Source organism: Capricornis sumatraensis, chromosome 6 (assembly GCF_032405125.1).
Source record: "Capricornis sumatraensis isolate serow.1 chromosome 6, serow.2, whole genome shotgun sequence".
In the NCBI taxonomy this organism is placed as follows: domain Eukaryota; kingdom Metazoa; phylum Chordata; class Mammalia; order Artiodactyla; family Bovidae; genus Capricornis; species Capricornis sumatraensis.
The window spans coordinates 29,178,853-29,197,230 of record NC_091074.1 but is presented as its reverse complement, the minus strand read 5'-3'; positions in this window follow the sequence as shown (position 1 = coordinate 29,197,230).

Here is an 18,378-nt window from a genome sequence, read left to right as displayed (position 1 = left end):
TACAGAATTTAGCTTTAAAAGCTTTTCAGGCCATCAGAGAAAACAGCAAAGCTATCAATTATCAGACTTTAGTGGTGCCTCTGTCAGAAATATAATGGTATTTTTAGCATTCTGCTCAGCATTTACTAAATTAAGAATGTCTACAAACAAATCAATTAATTGGGACATTATTTAATTAAGTAAAACATGTGATCTGCCAAAGAACCTTAAGCAGACAATTATAACAAACATCCCAATAGCCTTCCTCTTCTGTGGAGTAAAATAGCTGGCCGAGCAATAAAAGAAAGATGGAAGCTACAGAAAATGAAGCACTGATAAAACCAGCAAACACAGCCGCATGCTTTTCTGATTCATACTGCATACTTATGTAATTTTTAAAAGTGCTTATTTTGAAAATCTGTGATTTCCAGGGAGAAGGTCATTGCTATCTGTCAGTCATTCCAATCCTATTAGGTGGATATGTGGCATTTGTTTTTTGTGACAGTGTGCATATATATATATATATATACACACACACACACACACACACACACACACACACACACATAAAATAATCTGTATTCTCATGCAAGGTACACTTAAGTCTCTGCATGCTAGGAAGTTACTGGGTTCCTGTTATTCATTCTGGTATTACTGGAAGCTAAACAGCTCAGATTCAGTGAGAGTTTATTTTCAAACCACTGTAAGTCAATTCAGTTCAGTCGCTCAGTCACGTCCGGCTCTTTGCAACCCAATGGACTGCAGCACACCAGGCTTCCCTGTCCATCACCAGCTCCCAGAGCTTACTCAAACTCATGTCCATCGAGTCAGTGATGCTATCCAACCATTTCATCCTCCGTTGTCCCCTTCTCCTCCTGCCTTTAATCTTTCCCAGCATCAGGGTCTTTTCAAATGAGTCAGTTCTTCACATCAGGTGGAGAAAGTATTGGAGTTTCAGCTTCAGCATCAGTCCTTCCAATGAATATTCAGGACTGATTTCCTTTAGAATGGACTGGTTGGATCTTCTTGCAGTCCAATAAACTCTCAAATCTTCTCCAACATCACAGTTCAAAAGCATCAATTCTTTGGCGCTCTTTTTTTTTTTTTTAATAGTCCAACTCTGACATCCATACATGACTATTGGAAAAACTATTTGACTGGATGGGCCTTTGCTGGTAAAGTAATGTCTCTGCTTTTTAATATGCTGTCTAGGTCAAGCACTCTGTAAAAAAAAAAAAAAAAAAAAAAAAAAAAAAAACTCCCAATTCAACCTTTTAATAGTCCTGTGAATTAGAAATCAAGATCCCAGTTATAAACGGAAAGGTAAGGTTCAAGGAGGTGGAGTACTTTCTCTGTAGTCATGCACCTGTTAAACTGCAGAGCTAGGATTTAAACCCATGGCATATGATAATAATAAGTCCCAAACATTTTCTGTTATTTCAGAAAATCTTCTCTGAAGGAAAGCCAGTGCATCCCAGCTTGAATGTTAATGGGCTGCACCACTGAAATTACTACCATTTTGGCTATAAGTCCATTGAAATACATTGTCTTAAATGAGAAGTAACAATGATTTTGTCAGGGAAGGAAGCAGAGACAGTTACCAAATACTGCTTGATCAAGTCAAAGTATCAAATTGCCTAATCCCATTAGGTATCAAGGAAAAGATAAACAACCTATTTACCTACAGACAACCCAGAGTAGACTATCCTTATTTGAAGTGATGGCAAATGTGAATCAAGAGTTAAAGAAGTGTGATGGTGAAAAGTAGGGTGATGACACTGGGTATTCAATGGCAGTGCTGTGACCTGTTGGAAACTTTGAAATCTAATTTCTTCCTTTTTGTTAATGAAGATAATCTTTTCACATATATCTAAATGGTGAACTTATGTATAGGGGAACATCTCATGAACTGTATCAAACATCCCTGAAATCATTTTCAGAAATCATTTGACCTGAGCAATTATGGTTATCCTGTCCAGATGACTCTCGTCACCCAAGACAATTAGGTCTTCCAATCCTTTGTTCTTTCTTTCCTCCCTTGTCTCCTCTAAGCTCCAGGTACACCCTGGTATCATTATGTATCTAGACTTTCTCATCCTGCTGGGTTTGTCTGAAAATTTCTCAGATATGACACGGATGTAAATCTGTAAGTCACTGACACCCAATTATCTGAGAATGATAAAGAAACCACAAACATGAAAGTGCTTTCAAATTATTGTCTCACTAAATATTAATTTTTAAGTCAAAGTTTTGTTACTTGCTATTCATCACATTTTTACTACTAATCAATAGGTTAAACTTTTCATGAAATGCCATTGTGAAATTTGTAATGTTTCTGCTCAATTCTAAAAATAAAGAACATATGATGTTCATCTTCATACCACAGAGAAAACATCATATTGCTCAGCCCATACCTGATGACTGAGGTAGATATACTGACTGGAACCACAGAGAAGGACACAGATGGACTTCACTCTTTGCCTGGGATTGGCAGCATTTGAGTAAAATGCTTTGCTATAATTAGGGTAATTTGTGTGCAATAGGGAAAAAACAACCCCTTAAATATCAGTGTGGGATTCAATAGCAAAATACTTCTAGACATGTGAAACTCTCCACACTGAAAGAACTTACTGCAAAATGGTTCATTTTTACATTATCCACCTGCTGCCTAATTTTTCATCATATTAATTTGTGAAAGAAAAAACTTTTTCCAAGTCGTAGTACTGAGCTATGCTGCTAATATGATACAGAGTTTTTAGCTCTCAGTCTTATTGAGCTTCACTCATTCACTAGATGCTGTTTAGAAAAATCAATAAATGTCTTTATCTTAATAATTCAATTTTCATAAAAGTGTTCATTGTCATTCATATTAAGTAGAGTTTAAGATCAACTAAACATGGATGTTATTTGATCTTTTTAAGAGCAGGAAATCACAACTTTGGGAATATGCTTTTTGTGCAAGGATAGATATTTATTATAATAAGATTAAAGTTGCTTTTCTCTGTTATCTCACTAATCTGGATACTTTAGAGACATTGTTTTAAACATTCTCCTGCATCAATTTTTTTTTATAACCTGTAATTAAAAGAACAGCTAATAGTGCCTTAAAAAAATACTTGATTTTTCTTACACAGCAGGGCGTCATGATATAAGAAGGTACTCTTTGTTGTCTGAGCAGCTCAGTGTCAGAGCAGCTCAATGTCAGAGGCAGCATCTCTGCAATTTTCTTTACCTTTTCCCAATAGTCATAAGAGGGCTGCTGTAGCTCTAGACATCCTGCCTCTATTCATGCAGGATCTCGAGGGGCAGATACGCTGCTAGAGAAGTAAATTTCTTTTATCACAAAGCAAAGTTTTCAGATCCACCACAAACTTCCACTTACAAATCACTGGTTAGCCAGATGTATGCTCATCCCTAGCTGCAAATAATCGAAGACTAACTATTTAGGTATTTGGGAATGGATTTTAGGTTAGCTATCCAACAATGCTTTATTCTTCTTTCATCCAACTTTGTCTTTCAATGACTAGACTTGATGCTGTGGCTGAGTAAAAGCAGCTATACACTGAAGCTGGTTATAAAGTAAAAGGAAATGGACATCAAATCAAATCATTTGCGTTTAAATCTCCTCTATAGTTCCTCTGTTAGGATCTTAAGAAAGCCACTTCCTTTTATAAGCTTCAGTTTCCTCATCTCTAAACGAAAACAATAATTCCTTTTAATAAGTGTGATAAGGATTAAGTAAGTAAGATGTCTCAGAATATCAAGTACAGATTTAAATAGAAATTTACTAAATTGTTCATATGCTCTCTCTTTCATTCATATATGAAAGTGAAAGTGAAGTCGCTCAGTCGTGTCCCACTCTTTGCGACCCCATGGACTGTAGCCTATCAGGCTCCTCTGTCCATGGGATTTTCCAGGCAAGAGTGCTGGAGTGGATTGTCATTTCCTTCTCCAGGGGATCTTCCCGACCCAGGAATCGAACCCGGGTCTCCCACATTGTAGACAGATGCTTTACCGATATGAAGTTGGTCAATATAAGCTTTATCTAAGAGAAGCAATTGAAAAGAGGTTACCACTGGCTAGGTTTGCTTCTATTGAATATGAGGCCAAAGGTGTAGTAGTGATTCACCTCAGGGTCTTATTCCTGAAGGAGTGTATGTCTGTATCTGTGTGTGTGTGGTTACTCTAGCCTGCAGATGGCAATGAGACAAGGATGGAGGGAGCCAGGAAATTAACTTTTTTTTGAAAACCTCTTAACCTGCCTCTCTCATCCGCATATCAGTTTTTACCTGATAACCAGACATTTTTCTTTTCTTTTACTTTAAACTAGGCTATTAGGCTAAAAGCAGAAATGGCTTTGACCTCTCATATTTCTAAGTTGCCCATATTGTACAGCTTTTCCATCTCATTCACTCTTTTATTTCCCTGGGAACCCATCACAAGTCCCTGGAGGCTGCAGAGAAAGACAGTTTTGTTAAATACTGCTCAGGGTCACACACCAAATCTTTCTTTCCTTTCAACCTCCAACTAATATTCCACAAATAGATCAGTACCCAATTATCTCTCTCTGAGAGTACATCTCTTTCGTATCTAGAACTCCTCCATCCAGTTCCATCCAGAGATAAAAAGAATAGCCATTACTCAATACTAATTTGGAGTCTGAACTTAGGAACTGTTGTCCACGTCTTCAAGTATTACCTCTTCTCTGACATTCATTATACTGTCTCTGCTGCCCTGCCGGTCTGTCCAGATGTGGCCAACATGGCATATCCAAATTTGCTGTGGTTTTATTCCTGAGGCCTGTGATCTGGGAATCGTGCTGCACACAGGTTATGTAACACTTTGTCATGTGCAAAAATTTCTAAATATGAATATGTGAACCTGTGAACAAAAATGTCTCCTGAACAAGGAAACATCGTCTCTTTGTTCTTCCTTCCATCCATCCCTCCCTTCCTCCAGCCTGTTTGTTCTCTCCCTCCCTCTTCCCCTCTTCTCATCTCTCTCATATCTGGGTAATTTACAGAAGGGAGGCATCCTGAGAAATGACTATGAATCTGTGAATCACATACTGATGTGTTAAAAATTGAGAATTCGTCTCTCCTGAAGAATGGTACATGAATGTAACCAGTCATTGAATGGTTGCCAGATATGCTGTGGTCAGTCTCTGTAAACAGATGAAAACAGACCTGAGGAAGATGAGTAGGGCTAAGTACTAATTTCAGACTTTCTTTGAGAGGGAGCAGTTGATCAGATATGAGACTGAGGTTGGTCAAAAACTAGTGAGGAAGCTTTGAATGTAGGCAATATCACAAGACTGGGGTGTTGTTCAGTGGCTGCACTGTGTCCAACTCTATGTGACCCCATGGACTGCAGTGTGCCAGGCTTCCCTGTCCTTCACTATCTCCCTGAGTTTTCTCAGATTCATTCCATTTAGTTGCTGATGCCATCCAACCATCTCAGCCCATTGTCCTCCTGTCCTCAATTTCTCCCAGCATCAGGGTCTTTTCCAATGAGTTGGCTCTTTGCATCAGATGTCCAAAGTATTGGCACTTCAGGATCAGTCCTTCCAATAAATACTCAGGGCTGATTTTCTTTGGGATTGATTCATTTAATCTTGCAGTCCAAGAGACTCCCAAGAATCTTCTCCAGCCCCACAATGTGAAAGCATCAATTCTTCGGTACTCAACCTTCTTTATGGTCCACCTCTCACATCCATATGTGACTACCAGAAAAACCATAACTTTGATTATATGTTGGCAAAGTGATATCTTTGTTTTTTACTGTGCTTTCTAGGTATTAATATGCTGTCAAGATTGGATGGGGCTGAGCAATTTATCCTAAACCTGTGGACTTAAAAATCACTGGAAACCCTAAATATATTAGAATCATCTTAATGCTATTTATTCAAGCTATAGTCCTAAAATCTTGATTTCATCCCTGGAGACTAATTTTCAAATGTTTTATAAACTCTGAGGTACCCACATTCTATCCACCTCTCTTTAAATTTTTGCTGAGCTTGTATTAAATGCTTAATGCTGTGCCAAATATTGGACATGCAGAATTAAATAGTAATTGTCCCTAACCTCAAGGAAATAAATGAAGAAAGTAAATACATAAGCAGAGAGTTAAAATTTAGTGCAAAAGCACCAAATTGAAAATATGTATATGACATGATCCAGACAAGAAAGCAGATGGGGGATTAATCTGAGGAATTGAAATGTGTGTATGGTCCTGCAATGCAGGAGACCTGGGTTCGATCCATGGGTCAGGAAGATCCCCTTGAGAAGGAAATGGCAATCCACCCCAGTATTCTTGCCTGGAGAATTCCATGACAAAGGATCCTGGCAGGATACAGTCCATGGGATTGCAGAGTCAGACACGATGGAGCAACTTTCACACTTAGGGCTGACCTACCAATAGCCATCTCAGAAAAATAGGGAACAGGCTGTCCAGGCATGAAAGAGGGCCATCATGAGAGCCCTGAGTCAGGGGCTCCCCATTACCTTTCCTATAACCTCTTTGCCTGGTGTGCTGCGTTCACTATTTAATTGTTGGCTCTCAACACCCTTTGGTGGTTCCCAGAACATGTCTTCTTATTTTGCATATTCATTTCAGTATATGTGTTGTTCCCCCCACTTGATATCTTCTCCCCTTTCATTCTACCCTCTTTTGTTTCCAAGAACTTGCTGCCCTAGGACTTTAGATTGACTTCATTCTTCAGAGGGTATCAGCTCAGTTTTCACTGGCTCAGAGAGGTCCTCCCTTTTCAATCCGACAGTGGCAACTCCATCCACATCCACCATCACATCATTCTTTCTCATTTTCCTCTTGGCACTTTTCATACATCTGAGCTTCTGGTTCATTTACTGTTTACCATCTATGTCCACGTTGATCCATGAGTAAACTTCCTGAGACAGAGGCTTTGATAGTCTTATTCTCTGCTATATTTTCAGGATCTAAAATCAAGCCTGGTAAATAACAGGTGCTTAATAAACACTTCTTAAATTGATAAAATAAGCAATTAATAGACATTTTTTCTCCCACTGAAGCGCATGCCCCTTGGGAGAAGGGATCATCAGTTTTCATCTATATGTTCTATATATGCTCTCTGGCACATAGTAGATGCTCAATAAATATTTATGGAATGAATGAATGGGGCTCAAGAACATTTTTGCAGATGACTCCAGGGCTGGAGCTAAGGTGTTAATTTTGAAGTTCTTTTTGGAGCATGAGCTAGTTGCTGAGCCAGGATGCTTTCAAAGTGATCGCTGCTCCAATTGGAGCATGACTACTGACCTGAGACTGCCTCAGTTGACAAATTAAACTTGCTAGCCCTGAGCACAACAATAGGCTTTGCAAACTCAAATAGCTGGAGGAGGAGACGACAACCATCATGCAGCCCTTTTATTTACCATCATCATAGTTTCTACAGCAATTATGGAACTGTGGACATCTTTAAAAGTCAAATTTTGAAGATTTTGTATATATTATCTGGAGAAATGGTACTCACAAATTTGGAACTTAAGATCGTTGTAAAATACGGCAAAATTCAAACAAGTGGTATCAAAATGCCAGAATATTTGCCAAACATTGTTCACTTTGATGTCCAAAAAAAGCAGAGTCTATATGTGGTGTCCCCAATTTACATGTGCATTTTGTCCTTTAAAAAAATAAGTTTCTGCTGAAATGTAAGACATTTTAACCTTGCTGAAGGGTTTGCCTGTGGCTACATGGAAATTTTAAGATGCAATTGCTTGAGCAGAAAGTTACAATATTTAGTAAAAATGTGAATTCAAAAGATGAGGATATTATTTTTCTTATTCAGTGTCCAAACTGAGTGTTCATGCTGCTTATAATAATAATAATACAGAGATATCCCTGCCTTCATGTATGTATGAATTACTCTGACCAAAGTTTAGAGGAAAACAGAAATCATCCTTGGCCTCAGAATCTTTAAGAAAATCATCAGAGACAAGAGTGAAATTATTTGATAAAATTATTAACAATCAAAATATCGTCTCAAAATGTTGGGTTGGCCAGAAAGTCTGTTTGGGTTTTTCTATAACATCTTATGGAAAATCCTGAATGAATTTTTGGCCAACCCAGTAGATTTGCCTCAAAAGATTCTCGTGTATGGATTTGATTTTTAACAGGAATCATATAAGTTATGTGCCAAGTGGTGTTGAAGAACCTTTATTTAATTGTATTATCATGAAATGACTGAATTTATAAGTGATGGAAAGAAGTGAGATTTAGTATCAGATTCTGGTGAAAGAAGCTTCACTCTTTGGCTTTTATTCCTCCCAAGGCTCTGGGAAAGAGCTGGCGGTAAGGGGGTCACTTTTCTCTCTGAAACCAGCCAGAGTCTGAACCGCAAACTTGAAAAGAAAGCAGTAAAATTTATTTCATGTTAACCATACATTTGTTCTATCAAGATGAGGTATTTTGAAATATTCTGTAAAGCTGAATGAATCAAACTATTTGGACCTTATTTTATTCAAAGCATTGTCTTAAGTCATTTGGAAGGTGAAAATATTGAATGCTAGCCCTCAATAGTCTTATAATCAATTGATGCAGAGAGGAAAATTTGCATATAAAATGTAAACTGTGCAATGAATGGGTCAGCTATGAGATGACAGAGGAATTAAAAAATAATAGCTGACATTTCTAGATCTCATGCTGAGCAAAATTTAAGAATCAGTCAATACAACTTAAAAGTTTAAAACTTTTCCTTTTCCTTAAAAGTTTCCTTTAAACTTTTTACACATATTATCAGTTGGAGTAGAAATATTAGAAGTGAGGAGCACACATTTCAACCTTTTGAATGATTTGAAATATCTAATGTTTTGGTGTATATATTGTTTTAAGGTAATATAACTGTTTTCCTACAAGGAAATTGTATACTGTGAAGATGTGTGTGTGTGTCTTAGTCGCTTGGTCATGCCCGACTCTTTGCAGTCTCATGGACTGTACCCTGCCAGGCTCCTCTGTCCATGGAATTCTCCAGGCAAAAACACTGGAGTGGGTAGCTATTCCCTTCTCCAGAGAATCTATCCAACCCAGATATCGAACCTGGGTCTCTTGCATTGCAGACAGATTCTTTACTGTCTGAGCCACCAGGAAAGTCCATACTATGAGGATAATGATGCTAAAAGCAGTGTTCTGAAAAGCATCTCCCCCAAACCCTGTATGTTCCAATGACTTCTAGTACTTCTTCCATATCAATTTATGACGACACATAATGAGTGGTTATCGCCCCAACTCAAACATAAGCTGAACGGGGGTTTGTCTTATTCTAATAGAGTAGTTGATGGACTTGGTGGTTAATGAGTGTTTAATGAATTAAAGGGCAAATGAATAAACTTTCTGTCTTCTGTTGTGATACATCTGGCATATATTATTGGGCATCTCTAACCACGTTGGTTTTGCTTTGGTTTTTGAACATACCAATCTCTTTCCTGCCTCAAGCTTCAAATACCCTCTGTTTTCTTAGAAAATCCTCCTTGTTCTCCTTCTGTAGCATGTCCTCTGCCACCGTTACCTCCTCAGAGAGAACTTTTCTGACCACCGTGTCTAAAGACCTTTCTTCTGCTACTAGCTCTGCTGCTGCTAAGTCGCTTCAGTCGTGTCCGACTCTGTGCGACCCCATAGACGGCAGCCCACCAGGCTCCCCCATCCCTGGGATCCTCCAGGCAAGAGCACTGGAGTGGGGTGCAATTTCCTTCTCCAATGCATGAAAGTAAAAAGTGAAAGTGAAGTTGCTCAGTCATGTCTGACTCTTAGTGACCCCATGGATTGCAGCCTACCAGGCTCCTCCATCCATGGGATCTAGCTCAGGTCATTTTTTTTTTCCACAATAGCTTATATAATGTTACATTAGTATTTATTTTCTTCTCTCCCGCATATCTGCTGTATTATAATCTTAATGATGTCAGGCATATGTCTTTAATGTCTACACTGGCAATTCCTGTGCCTAGCATAGTGCTGAATACAAAGAAGTCAATAAATATTGGTTAAAAGAATAAGTACTGCTCTTGTATAGGACACATTCCTTAGTAAAATTTACTATTAGACTGAGATAGATTTTTGCATAATTTCCTGTGCACAAGGTATAACTCCACATCTTTTCTTTTCAGTGATCTAGCAATTTGGTGTATGGAGACACCATGGCAGAAAACCACTTGGATATAGTATACGGCTACAAAGGAACAGAAAGGAAAGCATTTCCTTTAGCACAGAATGTCCCATTTGGGAATGTGAAGTATGTAACAGGAAAGCACCTATGTTGATAACCTCTTGTGGCTTACTGTTTTAGACTTTTTTTGTCATCTGAATTCTTCACCTCCATCTGTCTCTCTGTCTCTATCTCTGTTTCTCTCTTGCTTTTTCCCTCTCTTTCCCCCTCCTGCCTTCTCACTCTCCCCCTCTTTCTCTTCTCTCTCTTAGCTCTCTCAGCTGTTTCCTGCTACAAGAATGCTGAAACTCTATATCAGGCTCATCATCTGAATATTCTACTTGCTACATATTATTTTGTCTACTCACACAAGATTTTTAAATTTGAAAACTGTGCCCCACTTGACTCTCTAGCTTCACCTACACTAAGGAAACAGGAGAGAGTGCACCTGCCCACTAAAGTAGAGTGGCTTGGGAAATGCTTTTTTTCCAACGACCATTTCAGGGATGTCATTCTCTTACAGTAAGGATGTGGATGCGAAAGATATTTGTAAACAACAATATATACATGATCACATGACCCACATTTTCCCCAAATGACATTCAGCCTGAGACCATCAGACTCACAATAATACCAAGAAACATACATCTACATATTATAAAGTAATTAACTTCCAATTAAAATAAATAAATTTATATTTAAAAATTCAAAAAATAAAGTCCATCTAAAAACATAAAGATGAGAAAGCTAAGCTGCAAAAATAAATTATAATAATATCAAGAAACATTCCGATTCAGTGTCCATCATCAGCGTCATTGGAACCGCAGCCTAGAACAAATGAATAAACCCTTATATCCTCTATTGTGGTACATTTGGCTTATATTATTGGGTCTCTAATCACATGGGCTTCACTTTGGATTTTGAACATACTGATGCTTTCCTGCCTCAGCCTCCAAATACCTTCTGTTTTCTTAGAAAATAGGCCTCAAGTTATCGCTAGAAAGTCTCATTTTTCTTGACTGGCCATGACAGTCCACTGCTTCAGCCTCACAGAGTGGTCATGATTTGCCCTGAAAATACAAGCAATTTACACTTGTCATAACCTGGTTTGACATCAGGTATAAATCAATGTCAACCCTTTCTGGAAGTAGCAAGTCAACACTTTCTTCTCCTCCAGAATCCTCTATTTCTGTGCTATGGCAGAGAATGCTCCACCCACTCTTAACATGTTACTGAAATGTAGTCTTAAACTGTGCTCTCAGTTCTTTAAACTGACCAGTGAAAGCTTGAGTCTTCTAGCTTCATCTTTAGGATCCTGGTGACAATTTCCTTTAAGAATAAATAAATAAAGAATAAATAAAAATTTCCTTTAAGAATAGGAAATTTTCACCAGGATTTAAGAATAGTCTAGAATAGATCTTCGACACTGAAAACATAGTTTGTGGAGCAGTGGTATAGGCATCATCTGAGAAGTTTCTAGAAATGCAGATTCTCAGGCTCTGCCTCAGTCCTGCCAAATCAGAGTATGTATGTTAATGTGAATTTCAGGTAATATGAGATACATTGATGTCTGAGAAGCCCTCATAGATGATTAAAGCAGTTTTTCCTACTTTCTCCCTGGTGAAGGACACCAAATTAGCTTTTTCATCACTGGCCATCCTCTCGCCTCAGTGCTTATGCATAACTGAGTTTCTCGGTGTCTTAAAGGGCTTCCCTGATGGCTCAAATGGTAAAGAATCTGCCTGCAATGAGGGAGACCTGAGTTTGATCACTGGATCAGAAAGATCCCCTGGAGAAGGAAATGACTACCCACTCCAGTATTCTTGCCTGGAGAATTCCATGGACAGAGGAGCCTAGCAGGCTACAGTCCATGGAGTCTCAAAGAGTTAGATACAACTGAGCGATTAACACATAAAGGTCTTAGTTCTATGGACAGCTGTAAGCCCTCTGTGATGCCTGCCTCCTAGGCTTCTCAGTCACATACATAAACTCGCCTGAATGTACGACAGATCTTTTATGACCCCTTGTGTTGCAGTTTGTTATATAAATTATACTTAAAAAGAGAAATCATAGTACCCCCAATAATACCTACCTTAAATTTCCACTATATTTTTCTCTTTTTGAAGCATTTGAATTTATTATATTAACTGTGTTTCCTAAACAACTCGGTGGAGGGGATAGAACTGGTATTGTTGTTGTTGTTCATTTGCTAATCCAGTCCGACTCTTTGTGACCCCGTGGACTGCAGCACTCCAGTCTTCTCTGTCCTTCACTATCTCCCAGAGTTGGCTGAGACCCATGTCCATTGAGCCAGTCGTACTACCTAACCACATCATCCGCTGCTGCCCCCTTCTCCTTTTGCCTTCTATCTTTTGCCTTCCATCTTTCCCAGCATCTATCTTTGCCTTCTATCTTTTCCAGGGTTTTCTCAATGAGTTGGGTCTTTGCATCAGGTGGCCAAAGTGCTGGAACTTCAGCTTCAGCAACAGTCCTTCCAATAAATACAGGAGCCCAAAGAAAATAAAATCTGTCACTGCTTCCACTTTCCTCCTTCTATTTGCCCTGAAGTGATATTATTATACCTCCTTTGCTGATGAAGAATTGATGTTACTGAATCCAAGTTTATACTACTTATCACATATCAAGCCAATAAATTGAGAGACAAGGTGTTGGGCCAAGAAACAGCAAATTTATTCAGACAAAATGGTGGAGTAGTGTCCCAAAGAACCATCTTATCTAAGTTAGAATTTAAGCTTCTTTTATACTAAAAGAGTGGAGAAGGCAGTGGCACCCCACTCCAGTACTTAGTCCTTTAAAGGTACCAAATCAATATCTTCTTGAGAAAGCAGGGTAAATTTTAAAAAATAAAACCAGTTCATTTTATGCTTATTCTGGGGAGGAATTTGAAAGAATGTGGCACCCCACTCCAGTACTCTTGCCTGGAAAATCCCATGGATGGAGGAGCTGGTAGGCTGCAGTCCATGGGGTCGCTAAGAGTCAGATACGACTGAGCGACTTCACTTTCACTTTTCACTTTCATGCGTTAGAGAAGGAAATGGCAACCCACTCCACTGTTCTTGCCTGGAGAATCCCAGGGACAGGGGAGCGTGGTGGGCTGCCGTCTCTGGGGTCGCACAGAGTCGGACACGACTGAAGCAACCTAGCAGCAGCAGCAGCATACTAAAAGAGGAGGAGGAGTGTCTGATTTTTGCAAACTTCTTAGTGCAGGAATCCTTTGTTCTTGAAGCTGTCCAGGTAGGTCTAGTCAAAATGTTCCTATAAATCTCCTAACAACAGACAACTGTTATTTTCTGTTCTGCACCATTCTATCTCTGTGGATGGAAAAGTATTATACCCTTAAGAATGGGTTATCATGTATATTTTGGGCTATAGGCAGCATTCTTTAACAAAGGTGTAAAGCCAGCATGACTAAGCACAGGAAAAGATCCAATATGGAGTCGGGTTTGCTCTCGGTTACACTGAAGCTCACAATGATAAATGTAGTTCCCAGAGAGCACACTTGGCACATCTTTTGACTTCAGTTCTTCTGTTACTGCACAAACTAAATCAAGTAAAAATGAACATAGGGCAAGTGAGAATGCAATTATGACAAAATGTGGCTGCTTTTAGAAGATTTGTTAAGTCATTAGGAGAAGTTTAATATTAGCTTCATGGTCCCGAAAACATGCCTTCACAACTTGAAGACTTTTAATGCTAAAATCTTTTATTAAACAGAAAAAATTAACTGAGAAAAACATTTCAAATGAGAGATGCTGCTACAAAATAGCTGAAAGCAATATCACCAGCATTTTGACTGGCTTTGTAAGGTTAAAGCAGTTGCTATATACTTTTAGTATCTTTGAAAATGTTAAAGGAATGCTAACTTTGTGTTTGCATGTCTTCAGTTTTTGAACCCAAATGAATTTTATTCAAATGGTATTGGGTTGGAATGAAATATTTTATGCCAACTTTCAAATAAATCCTGAGGTGTAGTCCTAAGACCGCTATACTCTTCAGTGATAAGGAAAACTACTGATTGGAAAGCAAGCTGCTAAGTCACTTCAGTCGTGTCTGACTCTGTGCGACCCCATAGGTGTCAGCCCACCAGGCTCCCCCATTCCTGGGATTCTCCAGGCAAGAACACTGGAATGGGTTGCCATTTCCTTCTCCAATACATGAAAGTGAAAAGTGAAAGTGAAGTCGCTCAGTCGTATCTGACTCTTAGCAACTCCATGGACTGCAGCCTACCAGGCTCCTCCATCCATGGAATCTTCCAGGCAAGAGTACTAGCGTAGGGTGCCACATTCTCTCAAATTCCTCCCCAGAATAAGCATAAAATGAATTGGTTTTACTTTTTAAAATTTACCCTGCTTTCTCAAGGAGATATTGATTTGGCACCTGAGTACATCATAAGAAACACTGGACTGGAAGAAACACAAGCTGGAATAAAGATTGCCGGGAGAAATACCAATAACCTCAGATAAGCAGATGACACCACCCTTCTGGCAGAAAGTGAAGAGGAACTAAAAAGCCTCTTGATGAAAGTGAGAGAGTGAAAAAGTTGGCTTAAAGCTCAACATTCAGAAAACGAAGATCATGGCACCCGGTCCCATCACTTCATGGGAAATAGATGGGGAAACAGTGGAAACAGTGTCAGACTTTATTTTGGGGGCTCCAAAATCACTGCAGAAGGTGACTGCAGCCATGAAATTAAAAGACACTTACTCCTTGGAAGAAAAGTTATGATCAACCTAGACAGCATATTCAAAAGCAGAGACATTACTTTGCCGACTAAGGTCCGTCTAGTCAAGGCTATGGTTTTTCCTGTGGTCAGGTATGGATGTGAGAGTTGGACTGTGAAGAAGGCTGAGCGCGGAAGAATTGATGCTTTTGAACTGTGGTGTTGGAGAAGACTCTTGAGAGTCCCTTGGACTGCAAGCAGATCCAACCAGTCCATTCTGAAGGAGATCAGCCCTGGGATTTCTTTGGAAGGAATGATGCTAAAGCTGAAACTCCAGTACTTTGGCCACCTCATGTGAAGAGTTGACTCACTGGAAAAGACTCTGATGCTGGGAGGGATTGGGGACAGAGGATGAGATGGCTGGATGGCATCACTGACTCAATGGAAGTGAGTCTGAGTGAACTTCGGGAGTTGGTGATGGACAGGGAGGCCTGGTGTGCTGCAATTCATGGGGTCTCAAAGAGTCGGACACGACTGAGTGACTGAACTGAACTGAGCAACTGAACTGAACTGAAACATCCTTTCTTAGGATTTCTTCAGAACACTTTGTTTACTTTTTGTGTCAAATGTAATAGACTTCCTCCCATCCATGGGGAGGGTGCCTGACTGCTGGGTAGCACCCACAGATTTTACTGGCTGTGAAAAAATAGGAACCAAAAGACAAATTGGGTACTGGCTCAGCTGGTAGATTTTTCACTGAGATTTCTCTGCTCTGGATTAGGTGTTGTTAGGTGTGTGTGCTCAATTGTCTGACTCTTTGTGACCCCTTGGACTGTAACCTGCCAGACTCCTCTGTCCATGGGATTTTCCAGGCAAGAATACTGGGGTGAGTTGCCATATCCTCCTCCAGAGTATCTTCCCAACCCAGGGATTGAACCTGTGTCTCTTGCATCTCCTACATTGGCAGATAGATTCTTTACCACTATGCCACCTGGGAAGCCCACTGATGCAACTACATACAGTTATTCCGTTCCCAGGCCAGACCTCACTGACTGCATCACCGACAAACCTGACCCTTGTCTTTCCAGTTGCCTCAGTCCTATCTGGGTCCTTTCCCTTGGCTCTCCCAGTAGCCTATTGCGGTCCTCAAATTCTCCAGGACAAATGAAGCTTTTTCTTTTCATAGTATTTGTAACACTCATTTCTTTTCCCCTTTAATCTCCCCTTCTTTCTTTTTTTGCTCCTCCTCCTTTTCTTCTCCTCCTTTTTCTTCCTCTTTTTGCCAATTCTCTACTTCTTTCAGTTTCTCTGTAGTTAATTTTTTATTTTGCACTAATACCAGTCTTTTCTAGTGAAATCATAAAAGTCTTCAGAATGTTATGTGACAATCTTAAACAACACTGCAGAAATTTATCAGTTTTACTAGAGAGTAGCATAGTTATTTCAATGACATCCTAAGCTTGGACACTGTGTCTGAAACACTGTGTGTATATAACCTAAACCAGCCCACTTCTGGATGAGGTGCTTAGCACCCAATAATAGGCCAATTGCCCCAGCTCTGTTCATGACAGGAATCTTGTATCTTCTCATCTTTTTGCTATATCTGCTCCATATGTTTTATCTGCAGTTGTTCAATTGCTTAAGTTTTATAACTTTTCTTCCTGTCTTGGACATTAGTATCACCATATTGGGTCTGTCAATAGACTTAGTTTCTGTGATTTGGGGTAATTTGTGATTTTTTTTCCTTCTGTATGTAGCATAATTAAGTGATGACCCGTGTGACCCAACCCTGGAACTGCCTGATGGGGTTGGTTTTCCATCTCTCCTATCCCAACCTTTAAGGAGTGCTTAATTTGGCAGACCCAAGCCTTAAACTCCCTGTTCAGAATTAAATAGAGCCAATAATCAGTGATGGGATTCCAGCTGAGCTATTTCAAATCCTGAAAGATGATGCTGTGAAAGTGCTTCACTCGATATGCCAGCAAATTTGGAAAACTCAGCAGTGGCCACAGGACTGGAAAAGGTCAGTTTTCATTCCAGTCCCAAAGAAAGGCAATGCCAAAGAGTGCTCAAACCACTGCACAATTGCTCTCATCTCACACGCTAGTAAAGTAATGCTCAAAATTCTCCAAGCCAGGCTTCAGCAATATGTGGAACATGAATTTCCTGATGTTCAAGCTGGTTTTAGAAAAGGCAGAGGAACCAGAGATCAAATTGCCAACATTTGCTGGATCATGGAAAAAGCAAGAGAGTTCCAGAAAAACATCTATTTCTGCTTTATTGACTATTCCAAAGCCTTTGACTGTGTGGCTCACAATAAACTGTGGAAAATGCTGAAAGAGATGGGAATAGCAGACCACCTGACCTGCCTCTTGAGAAACCTGTATGCAGGTCAGGAAGCAAGAGTTAGAACTGGACATGGAACAACAGACTGGTTCCAAACAGGAAAAGGAGTCGGTCAAGGATGTATATTGTCACCCTGCTTATTTAACTTCTATGCAGAGTATATCATGAGAAATGCTGGACTGGAAGAAACACAAGCTGGAATCGAGATTGCCGGGAGAAATATCCATAACCTCAGATATGCAGATGACACCACCCTTATGGCAGAAAGTGAAGAGGAACTAAAAAGCCTCTTGATGAAAGTGAAAGAGGAGAGTGAAAAAGTTGGCTTAAAGCTCAACATTCAGAAAACTAAGGTCATGGCACCCGGTCCCATCACTTCATGGGAAATAGATGGGGAAACAGTGTCAGACTTTATTTTTGGGGGCTCCCAAATCACTGCAGATGGTGACTGCAGCCATAAAATTAAAAGACACTTACTCCTTGGAAGAAAAGTTATGACCAACCTAAATAGCATATTCAAAAGCAGAGACATTACTTTGCCGACTAAGGTCCATCTAGTCAAGGCTATGGTTTTTCCTGTGGTCAGGTATGGATGTAAGAGTTGGACTGTGAAGAAGGCTGAGTGCCAAGGAATTGATGCTTTTGAACTGTGGTGTTGGAGAAGATCTTGAGAGTTCCTTGGACAGCAAGGAGATCCAACCAGTCCATTCTGAAGGAGATCAGCCCTGGAATTTCTTTGGAGGGAATGATGCTAAAGCTGAAACTCCAGTACTTTGGCCACCTCATGGGAAGAGTTGATTCATTGGAAAAGACTCTGAAGCTGGGAGGGATTGGGGGCAGGAGGAGAAGGGGATGACAGAGGATGAGATGGCTGGATGGCATCACCGACTCGATGGAGGTGAGTCTGAGTGAACTCCAGGAAATGGTGATGGACAGGGAGGCCTGGTGTGCTGCGATTCATGGGCTCGCAAAGAGTCGGACACGACTGAGCGACTGAACTGAATAATCAATGTTCAGTAGATCCTTGCCTGACTGTTGCAATGAAGGGAAGGATTACCCTAGATATAATGAATCTGGATTTTCTTACAAATTCTTCACTTCTGTCTCACTGTTAAATGTTTATTAAAACTTATTGAAAACTTATATAAGTGAAGGCAGCAACAAAGATACAGTTTACTTTCTCCAATAGGTGTTCCTT